We start from the raw sequence: 13321 nt of genomic DNA on the forward strand, positions 1-13321 counted from the left end.
TGCGTATAAACGGAAATTCCAGAAAAAGTGTCATATAGTCCACGCCAGCCTGAGTTGATCATAACTCACTTTGTTGCTGAAAAAGTCAAATATTTGTAACCGCAATTTTGGCCCAGGTACAGGAAACAGCGTTGTATGTGCGCACCTCGTTTAGGTCAGGCGTTTTCTCTCCGGCATGACTCCCGAATTTATTTTCGCTTGTTTCTTGTTACGGTTCGCCATGCATGTCTTAACCCGGCGAAAAACTTGTCCGTGCGTCCGTTAGTATGTACCCATGCTCTTTCTAAAACGTCTTGCACATTCCCATCGCTGCAGAGTGTGGCGCAGTCATTCGAGGTCAAAATGCACAGATTTAATATGAAACTGGCCTATGCAACCCCAGTATTACATACTCTAAGAAGTCCCCGCGGGGCGTCTTCACCCCAATGCTTCAAAATGACTTATCAAACTGGCCTAGTGTGCAAATTCAGTGAATGACGTGGTCGAGCATTCAATTTGAGTGAAAAACGGCATCTGCGCAGGGAGATTGCGCAATGCAAAACGCTTAGCCAGCCTTGCGTGTTGTCCCTGCGCACATGCATCTTTTTAGTCAAATCATACGTTGGGCTTCGTCACTCTCCCCATTCGCGCACTACGCCACTCCGATTGGTCATTCTGAAACATTGTGGTTAAAACGCCCAACGGGACATTTCTTAAAGTGTATGTGTTCCTAGGTGAAATAATTTTATCATATTCTCATATCAAATTTCATTTTATCGTATCTAAATGCGATGTATGGCTGCTTCGAGGAAAAAATTCTGCGCACGCCCTGAAGCATCGCCATCGCCATCCTCATGACCTAACGCACCATGTAACGCACAAACGCACGGAAATAAGTGGCCTCGTTAACGCGACCCCGTACAGAGGGACTCAAGGTTAAAGAAGTTGCTTCGCTCACTCGCTCACTAACTCCTCGTGACAGACAGGGACAGATGAGTGAATACTACGACGACGCGCCATTGACGGGAAGCCGTGTCAGCCGCTTCTCGCAAACGGGAGGAGGAGGAGGAGGAGGAGGAGGAGGAGGAGGAGGAGGAGGAGAGACGGCGGAGGAAGAGTGCGCATATGAGTTTGTATGCGTGTTTTAAATACGCCTGTCATCGCGTTCTGTGATCTTACCAATGATTATTTCGAAAGAAGGCTTGGCCCCGAAATTTTTCAAGAGAGAGAGAGAAATAACTTTTATTTGTCCAGTTTGTGGAGGAGAGCTAGACCTCCACCCTAGGCGTCGGCCAGGAGCCCTTGGGTCCTAGCAGCGTCTTCGGCTAACTGGACGGCCCAGACTTGATTCGCCGGGTCTGAGCTGAGCAGTACGGTCTCCCACTGCTCATTACTGCTAATTTTGCGGCTCTGAGGAGTCGCCTGAGGACATGCCCATAATATATGTGCAAGATCGGCCCGTTCCTTGCATCTCCGACATTTATCTGAAAACTGTCCAGGATAACAATGACTATACGCGACGGGGTTCGGGTACGAGTTCGTCTGAAGAAGCCGCCAAACCACAGATTGCCTTTTACTGAGAGATGGATGAGGGGGGGGGGGGGGGGGGGGGGGGGGGGGGGGGGTAGCGGGCTCGTTCAAGCCGGTAATGAGTAGTCAGCTCCCTGTAAGACACAAGCCTGTCTCTGCCCGTCCAGCGGAGCGAGTGAGCGTCTGGGTCAGAAGTGTCGACGCCAGCTCGGTCGGTAAAGCCTCGAGCCGCATCGTGCGCACACTCGTTTCCGGCCAGGCCCGAGTGGGCCGGTGCCCATATCAAAAATTTTTCAATCTTCTTTTTTCTTTCGACGACGAGTGGGAAAAACTACGAAGCCGAGATTCGTGCTTTTGTGTGAATGAGGACTGACTCCCCTTTGACTAGAGAGAGAGAGAGAGAATGGTCTTTATGTAGCTATATAGACTCTACCTTTGACTGACGGATGCGGGCGCCACCTACACAGAATTACGCGAAACCTAATTTCTGGTCTTCGACCCGAAATGATATGGCATGGCCTCCCCGATACACCTCTCGAGTTCAGATCTCATTAGAAGTTTCGAAAGGTGCGATACAGACGGGGTGTCGATAAGCCGTCTCACGTTTAATTGCGCTTCTATCGAAAGATAACTTTCTAGGACAACTTGGGTCAGTTTCGTGCGAAGTGCTTGATGTTACCTCAAAAACAACGCGGCGTGCAAAGTGAGTGCGCAGGACCCCTTTAACAGCAGAGCTGTATTTCCGCCGTATACCGTTGCCATAAAAAATACCAAGAAAATAAACTGAGCGCACGTGAGCATGCGCCTCGTGAGGAGCGGCCAGCGTCGGCCAGGCTTTCGCGTAGCCTGTGCCCCCTGAGGAGCTCGCAAAAAATACCAAGAGTAGCGAGCACACGGGAGCGTGCGCCTCGTGAAGAGCCAGCTCGACCTTCAAAAACACTCTGCCCAGCGTTTGTGGCGTGATCTCTCGCGTGCTCTTCTGCTCGCCAGTTCACGTGCGTTCGCGCCCGAAATGGGGAGCACAGACGCCGGGTTCACGCTACAGGCGCCGCGTTCGCGAAGCTGGTTGCAGCGGGTCCTTGCGCGTGCTGACGCGGTCCACTTTGGGAGAGATGCGAAAGGCTGCGGGCAAAACGCTTCGGGCTTGCCAGTCATGGAGAACATTCAGCGGCAAGTTTGGAAATCTCCGAAGGAGGGGGGCCACCAGCTCTGCTGTTTCTCCAGCCTTGCACCACTGCGCAAATTTTTGCGCAGTGGTGCAAGGCTGGAGAAACAGCAGAGCGGGTGCAAATTTTGCGCAAAATTTGCAGCTGCGCAAACTTATCGTTTATTTTTTTATAGAAGCTGACATTGTTTTCTACTTGAGCTCACTCGCCCAAGCTGCTCCTAAACAAAGCAACCTTACCGTTAGCTTTAGCATTATTCTCTCTCGAGCGTGATACTATTATCACGGCCACTCGAGCGGTCGTGCTATTGCGATGGCCTCGGCATGCGCTATCAAATGTCGCGTTGCAATGCCGTCTGGGTGCTTCGGTTGGAAGGTGACATCATCGGCCCGAGGCCACCTTCGGGAACGAAAACAACGCGTTGTCTCAGCTCAGCATTGCCAGGGATCAGTGTCCAAGGAGATCGCTAATGGTGTACCCACGCGACTGGTCTGGCCATATTAAGATTCGTGACGCCATGAGCTTGGTGATATGGTCCACCAGCAGGTAGCATTCACATGAACGAATCGGCCGGAGTAACATACGGCAGGCCCACAGCTTTGTCAAATCCTACCAACGAGTGTTGCCGGTAGCAGCGGCTTTGCCTCAACTTGATGATGCAGCAGCAAAGAAACGCGCTATAAGTCTGTAGCAAATCTACCGCTAATGCTTGATGTTGTACGTCGCTGTATTCCACGAGAAGGGCAGCGGCATCCCGCCAGCACTGAATTGCGAATAAGCGCGGGGAATTATCTCTCCGTGACATCCATGGTTCGCGGAATCAGCAGACAAGTCGACTAGAGCATGGATATCAGCGAGGTTGCGTAACCTGCGTAATGTGATGCATAATCCGCTGATAAGCTGCGGAGGCAAGAATTTGCTGCCACCCACTTCTATAGTCCCATTCTTTTGCATTCGTGCACGCAGTTTTTAACGTTAATAAGTGCCATTTTCGTGCGGAATATCGCATCAAAACATTGTGCAGGCTCGCATGACTTTGGAGCAATGAAAGGCGAACTTTACTTGTGGCAAGAGCGGTGGCAATCACCGTGCACGCATCAGCGGCTGCCCGTTTCGCGTTAGCGCATGGGTCCATCGAGGGATCCGGATGCCCTGCACGGGCGTTGACACCTCGTGATGTTAGCACCTGCTAGGAGCGAAAGTCACACGAGTCGTTAAATGAGACAAAAAGCGGTGGAACTCTTGTAAGCACTAAATGATCGTAGCCGTGGCAGCTCCTTCCCACGCGGAGTCTACAAACATGCTGCTTTCCTGCTTTCGGATGTTTTGATAGCGTAATAACGTGATGACGGACATTTTTTTTATGTTAATTATGAAGACTCTTTATTCCTTCAGTGAAACACAGCCTTTCACATATGGCCTTCAAATTTAGGAGACCCGTTGCATGCCCATTCGCACAATTGAAAGTGACTTCTGTTCTCCCCCCCCCCCCCTCTCCTCCTTCGTACGGTTAAGTCACATATGAAAGGCCGCGCTTAATGCCCCCGCCTTTCCGAAATTTTTGCTCCCGTGGGCGGGGGTTCGAAAGACGATAACAACTCTGCCTGTCGTCCAGTAACGACTAGCGATAATTGTTTTCGTGTAGATAGGCTACGCACCAACCACATACGGCTTCGATGCATGTTGTCACGCGCCCTGTCAGCCCTTTTGCAATTTCAGTGGGGAAAAAACTACCTAAACAATCGGGAAGTTACAGGGAGTGCGACGTCATCTCGAAGTCTGGAGTTTTAATTGCTTTTGCTTTTTTTGTTTCGTTGTTTCTTTTACTTTTCCTTCTTTTATCCTTTCCCTTTCCCTTCTTGGCCCCCCTCTCCAAAATGATACACTGAGAACGCCACTACTTTAAAGTGTTTTAGGGGTACCTGTGTTTCACAGATGGCTTTCACAAGCGAAACCATGTCATTGTTTGGGTTTTAAACGTCCACCCGACTTAGCTCCATTGGGAATTCATAGAAATGACTTAGTGAAAACGTCTTTGCAGAACCTGCGACCTTCCCGAACCACTGGCGCTTCAAGCAACAGGCAGCCGTCTATCCCCATGTGGCATGCATTCCTTGGAAAGTTGAGCTTGATTTCGCTCGTACCGCCGTGCTAAATAGGCACTAAGGTATTAAAATCAACCGAAGCTTGTATCGTACAGCGCAAAACCAGAGTGTGCGAACCACTTTCTGCTCTGGGTGAACTATTCCAGCGCTCAGCAGCACGACCACACATCTGCGAACGCTTTTCCGTCTAAGGAATGCAGTCGGCAGACATGAGATATTGTGGGAATTTGGGGAACGCTTACTTCAGGAGCGCTATGCAATAAATAGTCATCTGGGCTGCTTGAAATGCTAAAACTAAATAAAAATGCAAACTACCTATACATTACATACGTTGTATTTCTGCCACTGGCATCATTGGCTTATGGCCGACAAAAATGCCACCGTAGCCTGCGGACGCGGAATCATGAGTTCCGTCGGAGCGGCGTTAGCGGCCCAGTCTCGCCGCGGAAGCAGGAACGGTGAAGAACCCCAAAATTACTCTGTTGTTCTGCCTCCTCTGCCAACCGGGTCTGTTGTGTTGACCACCTTTGTTTTGCATGGAGACGTAAAGGCTCGACCTTACCGAGCTGAAGACTTTCGAGGCGCATAAACGCAACGCTCGCTGATATCACTGCCCTGGGCATCTACCAGATGAATAATATTCGGGCAGTCATCTTTACGAGCGAAGAAGGAAAGAAAAAAATGCTCGCGAAGAAAGAAATCACCGTCAAAGGCCATAACGCCCCCCCCCCCCCCTCTTTCTTCCCCCCGTGGCGAGATTTGTGTGTGCCTAAGAAAGGGGCGAACGCCTCATGCCATATTGACCTACGCGTTTGTCGAATGAGCGAGGTAAGCGGCATGCTATCTTGTTTTTCCAACTGCCTGTACGTTTAGAAACTGCAATTAACGTTGCAATGATTAATGTACGAAGCCTGGAAGCGAGACGGAAGCAATGCCAGCTTAGTAGGCTGTTCGCAGATCAAGAACTGGATATAGTTGCAGTGCGAGAAACAGGAAAGCTAGGAAACGACACACCCATGCAACCTTTTAGAGCAAATTTTATTGTGTGTCTTGCACGCCGTGGGAACATCGGCTGGCAGCGCCCTTTTTGTTAGAGACGATCACTTGGGGTTGTCGAGCAGACCGTTGTTGCTGATACGAGAGTCCGCAATGTGACTGCGACTTTTCATTTTGCAACATTGATTGATTGTAGGGTTTAAGGCGCCGACGCAACGCCGGCGATGAGGCGCGTGGTAGTGGAGGGCTCCGGATTAATTTTGACCACATGGGGATCTTTAACTTGCGCCGAAATCTCGTACACACGGGCGTTTTGCTTTTCGCCTTTATCAGAAAAGCGGCCGCCGTGGCCGGTAATCGAGCCCGCGACCTCGTGCTTAGCAGCGCAACGCCTTAGCCGCTGAGCCACCGCGGCGGGTATTTTTTCAACATTGAATGGAGAGTTATATGTGTCTACGCACCGAACAGACAGGGTTAGCGGGAACCTTTATTTCAAAATATCAGTAAGCACCTTGAGTGCAAAAGGATTGTTATCTTGCTTGGGTATTTCAACTGTGTGTGCATGATAAAGGACAGAGCAGCCCACTAGCGTGTTAGAGATAAGAGTCCCGATTGTTTAATGGGCATAACTTGAATATTGTTTGGATGACGTAGCTTTTTCTACGTCAGAGATCCAATCGGGTTTTCACATTTCCAAGGTAGAAGTCACGCGAGGCTGGATATAGTGTACATATCAAGTGAACTGGCGCCACTGTGTGGCAATTATAAGGTCGAGGCCTTGTCTTACAGCGATCATTGCCTTGTGGAATTCTGTCTGGGAAACAAACAGAAAACTCCGAAATCGAATTGGTAGTTGTGGAAATTAAATAGTCGGGTGCTAAAGATTAACTTTTTGCAGCTAGAGTCAGTGAACTGTTCATAACACGCACAGTGATGCACAGACGAGCTGCGGAGTGAAGTTAGATCTTTTTAAAGAACCAGTTAAAATAGGCGCAGTCGAAAGAAGCACAATTATCACTAAACAGAAAAGAGAGAAGGAAAAAGAGCTTCATTAACAGTTATAGACTCTTTTGTTAGAAGAAAGCGCTAACACCGTCGAGTTTAAACAAGAAATAAGAGGCACAAAAAATAAACTAGAAGTCATCGATACTCAGCGTTACAGGGGAGCTATCGTGCGAGCACAGGCAGATAAAATGTGGTTCGGTGAAATGCCTACAAAGAGTGCGTTGCAAGGGTGTTGTCTGATGAAAAACTTTACGGGCAGAAAAACGAAACTGAATGATTGTAGGGTTTTAACGCACCGACGCAACGCGGGCGATGAGGCGCGCCGTAATGGAGGGCTCCGGATTAATTTTGACCACCTGGCGATCTTTATCGTGCGCCGAAATCTCGTACACACGGGCGTTTTTGCTTTTCGCCTCCATCAGAAAAGCGGCCGCCGTGGCCGGGAATTGAACCCGCTTCCTCGTGCTCAGCAGCAGAACGCCTTAGCCACTGAGCCACCGCGGCGGGTAAAAAAATGAAATCAGGGAAATACAGTACAAAAATGTTGTTACGGCCAAAAAAAAAAAAAAAAAAGGAACGATTGAGTGTGCGTTCGTTTAGTATTATACTGCACTATAATACAGGCATATCCAATGAACGATTGCTTTGCTGATGAATTTTTGTCGCTTATGCCCAAGTTAGAACCAGGGCTTTGTGAAATAATCGAAGCACCAATTAGTGCGTGGAAATTAGAAAACGCAATAGGTGATCTGAACACTTGCAAGTCACCCGGGCCAGACGGGTTACGCGCGGAATTTTACAAGGCTTTCAAAAGAAACGTAGTGGTCTCTTTATATGAAGTATTGGTGTAGGCTTACAAACTATACATGTTCTCCCGCAGTCATTTAAGGAGGCGCTTATCGTCTTGATACCGAAAGCTACTGTCCGTAAAGGCGCATAGGCCAATTAGTCTGGCCAATGTCGACTACAAAATTAATATGAAAGTCTTAGCTGGACGGTTGCGAAATGTAATTAAGTTTTTGGTAGGAACGCATCAAACTTGCGCTATTAAGCACCGCACGATAAGTACAAATGTACACGTCGCCAGAAGTGTGTTGGAGTGCTGTGATGCCTTTTTGAATCGTATGGCGATGGTACAACTCGATCTTGAGTAGGCTTTTGACCGGGTGTTTCGTGACACATTTTTTTCAGAATCTCAGAATACGCGAATGTTGGTTCTGTTATCTTGGAGGGTAGAAAGATAGGACTGACAGATGCAATGCCAGCATAATTGTAAACAAGAATTTAAGTGAAAGTATAAAAGTTGGTTGTTCCATCAGGCGAGGTTTTCCGTTATCGCCACTTATTTTTGCGTTGTATCTCGAGGCTTTCTGTATAAAAATAATCAACCATGAAGGAATACGGGGGTTCGCATTACAGAACACCGAAGTAAACCTGCTCACATACGCAGATGATATAGCTGTTTTCTGTCGCCATCAAGAGAGCATAAGCGAAGCAGGTAACGTGGTGAAGTCCTTCCTTTTGTGGAAAATCTGGGGCTGCAGTTAACTGGCATAAATGTTCCGGATTCTGGCACCGGAACTGGTGCTCAACCCCTCCTGTTTTTGAATTCATACAATGAACCACTGTACCAGCAAAGTACCTGGGGTGCCGCTGGAGCATTATAGGGATAATGGAGACCATTCGAGTAACGAGACCGAAAAGTTGAGGGACAAAACAAGAAACTGGCAAGGGCACAATTTTTAAGTGCAATGCACTTCTTAAGCGACCCTGAACCTGCGTCCACCGGCGATGTGGACATGGCACATACCCACGTGGGGGATTGGCCAGGAATCTCCTCGTCTTCCTTGGCAACGGGGGGAGATGGGCGCGCGCTGCCTGGCCGCTGACATGGCACATACCCACGTGGGGGATTGGCCAAGAATCGGGCGTGAAAAGGGCTAATGCACCTGCTTAAAGGAGTACTGACACGAAATTTCAAAGCTGAGATCCGCTCTAGCAATCAAGTACAACGACAACACAAATAGGTGTCTGTGAATAAATGCATCTTTCTTTCTTTGTAGTTGTGTGTGTGTGTGTGTGATCTCTCTTTCGCGAACATTACCGAACCGCGCAAATTCAACTCGTGCATTCGCACTTTCACATTCTTCCCCTCGGGGAAATGCGGGGAATTTTTTTTCATGTTTGCCCGTGCCACTATCTGCAACCTTTTTTTTATTAGCCAAAGTGTGTTACGTGACGCAAGTGCTGTGTATGTCACGTGCGAATCTCCAAAAAATACACAGAGTATGTGCTGTCTTTATTTGATATCCCAGCTGGAAAGAACCAGTCGCTCTAATATTTTTCGGTTAGTCAAGAAGGGAAGACTTGGTCTTTGTCATTTATTTTTACGACAAGTCGTCGCACGGTTTTGTCTTGTGCGGGATCAAAAAGACGCCTTCCTGCGCACGGTAATTCAAGTGGGATTGAAAAATGTCCAACCTGATGTTGTGACAACAAGTGATATTCTTTGCATGGGGGTTAGAGGATATTTGAGAGAAGTGGCTCTGTCGAATTTTCGAAAGTACAATTTTCTTTCGACTACCTGTGTAGTGTTTCCAGGAAGCACCTGTACAAGAACTTGATGGATGTTTGTTTACCGGTGCCACTGTATAAGTGTTTATACGGTACAGGCACTGGGACTGACGTTTTAAGAGGGTGAAAAGTATGCTGGTGAACCCCCCAAATGAAGTCCTTTATTTTTTCAAACTACACATCTACGCAGAAAACCCTTCCCGTAAATACGTGGCTAGCAGAAAGAGGCATTTTTGGTCCATGGACAACAGGCTGCAGTCTGTGCAAAAAGCCGGAAACTATTAATCACGTCTTTATCGACTTTTGGGACCCAGTGTTCCACTCGGGAATCCTCCAACGTACGTTAAAGGAGAACTTACTCATAATACCGCACGCAATCCGATTCCTACCGGTGAAAAATGCGTGGGGTGTGCCGTACGATTTGATCATGCATGGTCGTCAGTCTTCATAGTACATAAAAGACGAGAATGGCGGTGAGGAATGAATGCCCGGCCCGTCAGGTAAAAGTTCATCAAAAGCGCACCGTATATACGGGGAGAGCTTCGTGCAGATAATCAATCCCCTGAGTGATTGCCTTTGCTTGACGATTTAGTATGTCTTAGAAAGTTTTAAAGCCACTGAGTCAACCAAGTACGGTTGGCGGATTTTAACAATATCAGATTTCATTCATTTCATTTATTATACCCTGAAGGCCAGGGGCTTTACAGATGGGAGTGGGTAAAAACAACAAAAGATACAACAAAGCAGCATGAGTGATGATATACATAATCAGATAGTGCCGGCACTATCTGATATCTGATCAGATAGATATCTGATATCAGATATCTGATCAGATCACTATCTGATCAGATAGTGCCGGCACTATCCAGGTCCAGAAATTAAATCTGGACCTGGAATGGAAGACACTTTCAATGATTCGATTACTTTTGCTACACCACGCGGATCGATTACAATAGGAGTCATTAAGGGGTAATCAAAATTGGCCGTGCATATCGGAGTCGAGCTAACTGTACGAACGAAGTTCTTGCAGAATTCGGTATTAAGGACAAAAGGGCACTCGGTGTCGGGTACAGACTAGTCATTGCTATCTGTTAGTTGAATACAGTTACTTTTGGCCGGATTAATGACGCTCCAAAATTTATGTGGGTTACTAGCAAGCAACGATGGTAACGTGTTTTGAAAAAAAAAAAATCGTTGTGTGATGTACTGTAAAAATGTCTACGCAGGCAATAAACAAAAAAAAAACAAGAAAAGGCTTATGGCCGAGTAGTCGAAGCACTATGTAAGTGGTTTTGGAAGTCGCAAGTTCGAATAACCGGTAGTGAAAGTGTTTTTTTTTATTCGATTTATTTGTTTTGGCGGAATGTTTCCTATACTAAATTCACCATGTTTGCTCTGTACTGTTCATTGCTCCACGATCCAGTTCGCAGAACGCGGGCACTGACGCGCTGGCGAGTTCTCGTTGGCGGGGTGTTGCCATAAGAACCGACTACTTGCGGGCAGAGTCTCGAATCAGCCGACCCTTGGCTTGGTGTGAACACGCCTCTTACAATACAGGCACGAGCCAGGCAAGCTCCAATGATGGTTGAAAGGCGCATCGCATTTGAGCGTCTGCGGTGACGCGGATGGCGTCCATTCACTGCGTACGCCTCGGCTAGTGATTGTTAGGCTAGGTTCAGACTACTGACGCAAAAGCCATATCGTGGTCTATGGACGTAAAAAAAAATGGCGTGTCACGCAGTTCGGTTGGCCGAGACGTGAAATGACGCCATTCTTTAAAGTTATTACGACAGTTGCGGCAACCGTCTGAACCCGGCCTTACGATTGCAAGCCGTGCTGGTAGGCTTATCTGACGCATTTTACAGCCGACAGCGTGGCAGGAGCGCGGCATGCCAGATTACTGAGATATCGAGAATGCCCATCCAACGATAACTCGGATGCCACGCATGTTGTGTCACAGAACCGAAACCGAAACTTGTTTGAATTCTAATCTTGGACATTGTCCAATCACGTAGCACCTTTTACGGACGTCACTGTTGCTAGTTGGTGCGGCCGCCGCAAACAGCGCATGCTAGTTTTTCTTCTTTCCGGCTTTTTAAAATAAATACCGCCTTACCGCCTGGATAAACGATTGAAAGTGCGTTTATTTGAGCCAGTCTACGCAGTGCAAGCAAAAACAGGAGCTTGACAAATTCACGTCAGTGTGCCTTCAGGCGCTGCATGCTTCGGTAGAGGCGGGGATATATCAGGCAATAACGGCTTTACCCGATAATAACATAGGGAAAGGTCGTAAGGAGTGCCGCAATGGCCCTGTGTATACGTCCTTCTTTACGAAAGGAAAAGACAGAAACCATGGTTTCTGTCTTTTTTCTTATTTTGTAGATCACAGGCAAACATCTGGTGCTATTTGTATATCGCGATCCGCAATAATAGCTTTTTTATAATTTGTGTTTTTATCTTAACGAAGGGTAAAATATTAATGTTGAGAAGCGTTTTTAATGCAAAAGGCTTTCACGGCAGGTAATGTGCACAAAGGAACTATTAGCATCACAAAAACAGATTTTTTGGACTCCCACAATTCCTCTGGGCGTGTTTCTTAACAGTCGCCTCCACCACATCAGGACAATAGTCCGTTTATAGCTCTTCGCCCTGGGCGCGGCCGTGTTGGCCGGCGTGACGTCATTCGGCATGGCTGGGCTTTCAGAACGCGTTGATCGACACCCAGCGAGACATTACGGAAGTTGTCGAAGTAGATGGCGAGCCAATCTCACCCGAAGACTACGAAAACGGCGCGGGCTGGATTACCAGCCACCAGCAACGAAGTAGCCGAGCCAAGGCTAGGCGACTGATCGAGACTCCCGAAACCAGGATGGCGCCCACCGAGAGCAGGCGCACAAGAACCAAAACATTATCCAAAAAAATTCAAGTCGGGAACCATACTTATACGCTATGACGGAGTATGTGACCCCACCCGACGACACATCCAAAGGCGTGATTTACAACATCCCCAACTATGGCACGCAAGAAGACATAACAAAGAGTCTGGTCAACTCGAAGAACCCCGCGATTCTTCAGGTGAAACGAATGGGGAAGACGAGCTCGGTTATTATCGTCTTCGAAGGTACCAAAGCTCCGCACTACGTGTACTACCGCGGTGCGGAATGTCGATGCTTCTTGCACAGAAGTCTATAACACCTGCGGTCGTCTCGCGCATCGCACGGTCGTCTGCCCCAGCCGAAACAATAAATACTGCCAGAGCTGCAGGATTAAAGACCCACCATAAGATCAGAATGTCCATCTAGCATGCGCCATTTGCGGCAAAGAGCACGTCACAGGCGACAAAAAATGTCGCAACCGTTTCAATACGCCGTTCTTACTCAAGCAACGGCAATGGGAGCAACAGCAGCGCTCGATACAAGAAGAGGAGAGAACCGGCTCCGGAATTTTCCCCGGGGAAAACTACCTGAGCCAGCATGGCGCCTCTTACAGACAAATACGTTCGCAAATCCGGCCACGCACAGGCGTATGTTGTCGAAATTCGATCCCCAGGTTGCCGAAATTAACCCGGAGCCCTCCACCACGGCGCGCCTCATAGTCCAGGTGTAGCTTCGGCACGTTAAAGGGACCCTGCAACACTTTCTTGAACTTTTCTCGAAATCTTAATTGCTTGCAGACCCTAGTCACCCAACACATCCAGTTCTAGTCCCTCAGCCAGGAATTACTGATATATACCCATCGGATAACTTAGAAACTTACTCGAAAGATTTTTCTTTCTTTCGCGGGCTTGGCGTTCTTAGACCGCTGGAATTACGCCATTACAGCGGTTTAGCGGCTATTAGCCGGCTTTTATTCTGTTGCAGCAATGAACGACTTGGATAGGCACTCTAAAAAAACACAAAAGCAAAGCCGAAACGGAAGGAGTACTTGCTGCGACGAGCAAATCACGCAGTGCTGCTTCGTGCTGGC

General features: G+C 48.0%; 2 protein-coding genes across 2 annotated transcripts in view; one reads left to right on the plus strand and one right to left on the minus strand.

The window, feature by feature from the left end:
* The window catches only part of LOC144145727 (monocarboxylate transporter 12-like), a 46952-nt gene that overhangs the window by 32922 nt on the left and 709 nt on the right, over positions 1-13321 (minus strand). The window lies entirely within an intron of this gene.
* Positions 5520-13321, plus strand: part of LOC144144734 (uncharacterized) — a 22167-nt gene continuing 14365 nt past the window's right edge. The window contains exon 1 of the mRNA XM_077676256.1: positions 5520-5608. The gene's annotated coding sequence lies outside the window, so the exon portion shown is untranslated. The remainder of the gene's footprint in view (positions 5609-13321) is intronic.

This window comes from Haemaphysalis longicornis, unplaced genomic scaffold, assembly GCF_048455015.1.
Source record: "Haemaphysalis longicornis isolate Haplotype H1 unplaced genomic scaffold, Haemaphysalis longicornis Haplotype H1 scaffold_7, whole genome shotgun sequence".
In the NCBI taxonomy this organism is placed as follows: Eukaryota; Metazoa; Arthropoda; class Arachnida; order Ixodida; family Ixodidae; genus Haemaphysalis; species Haemaphysalis longicornis.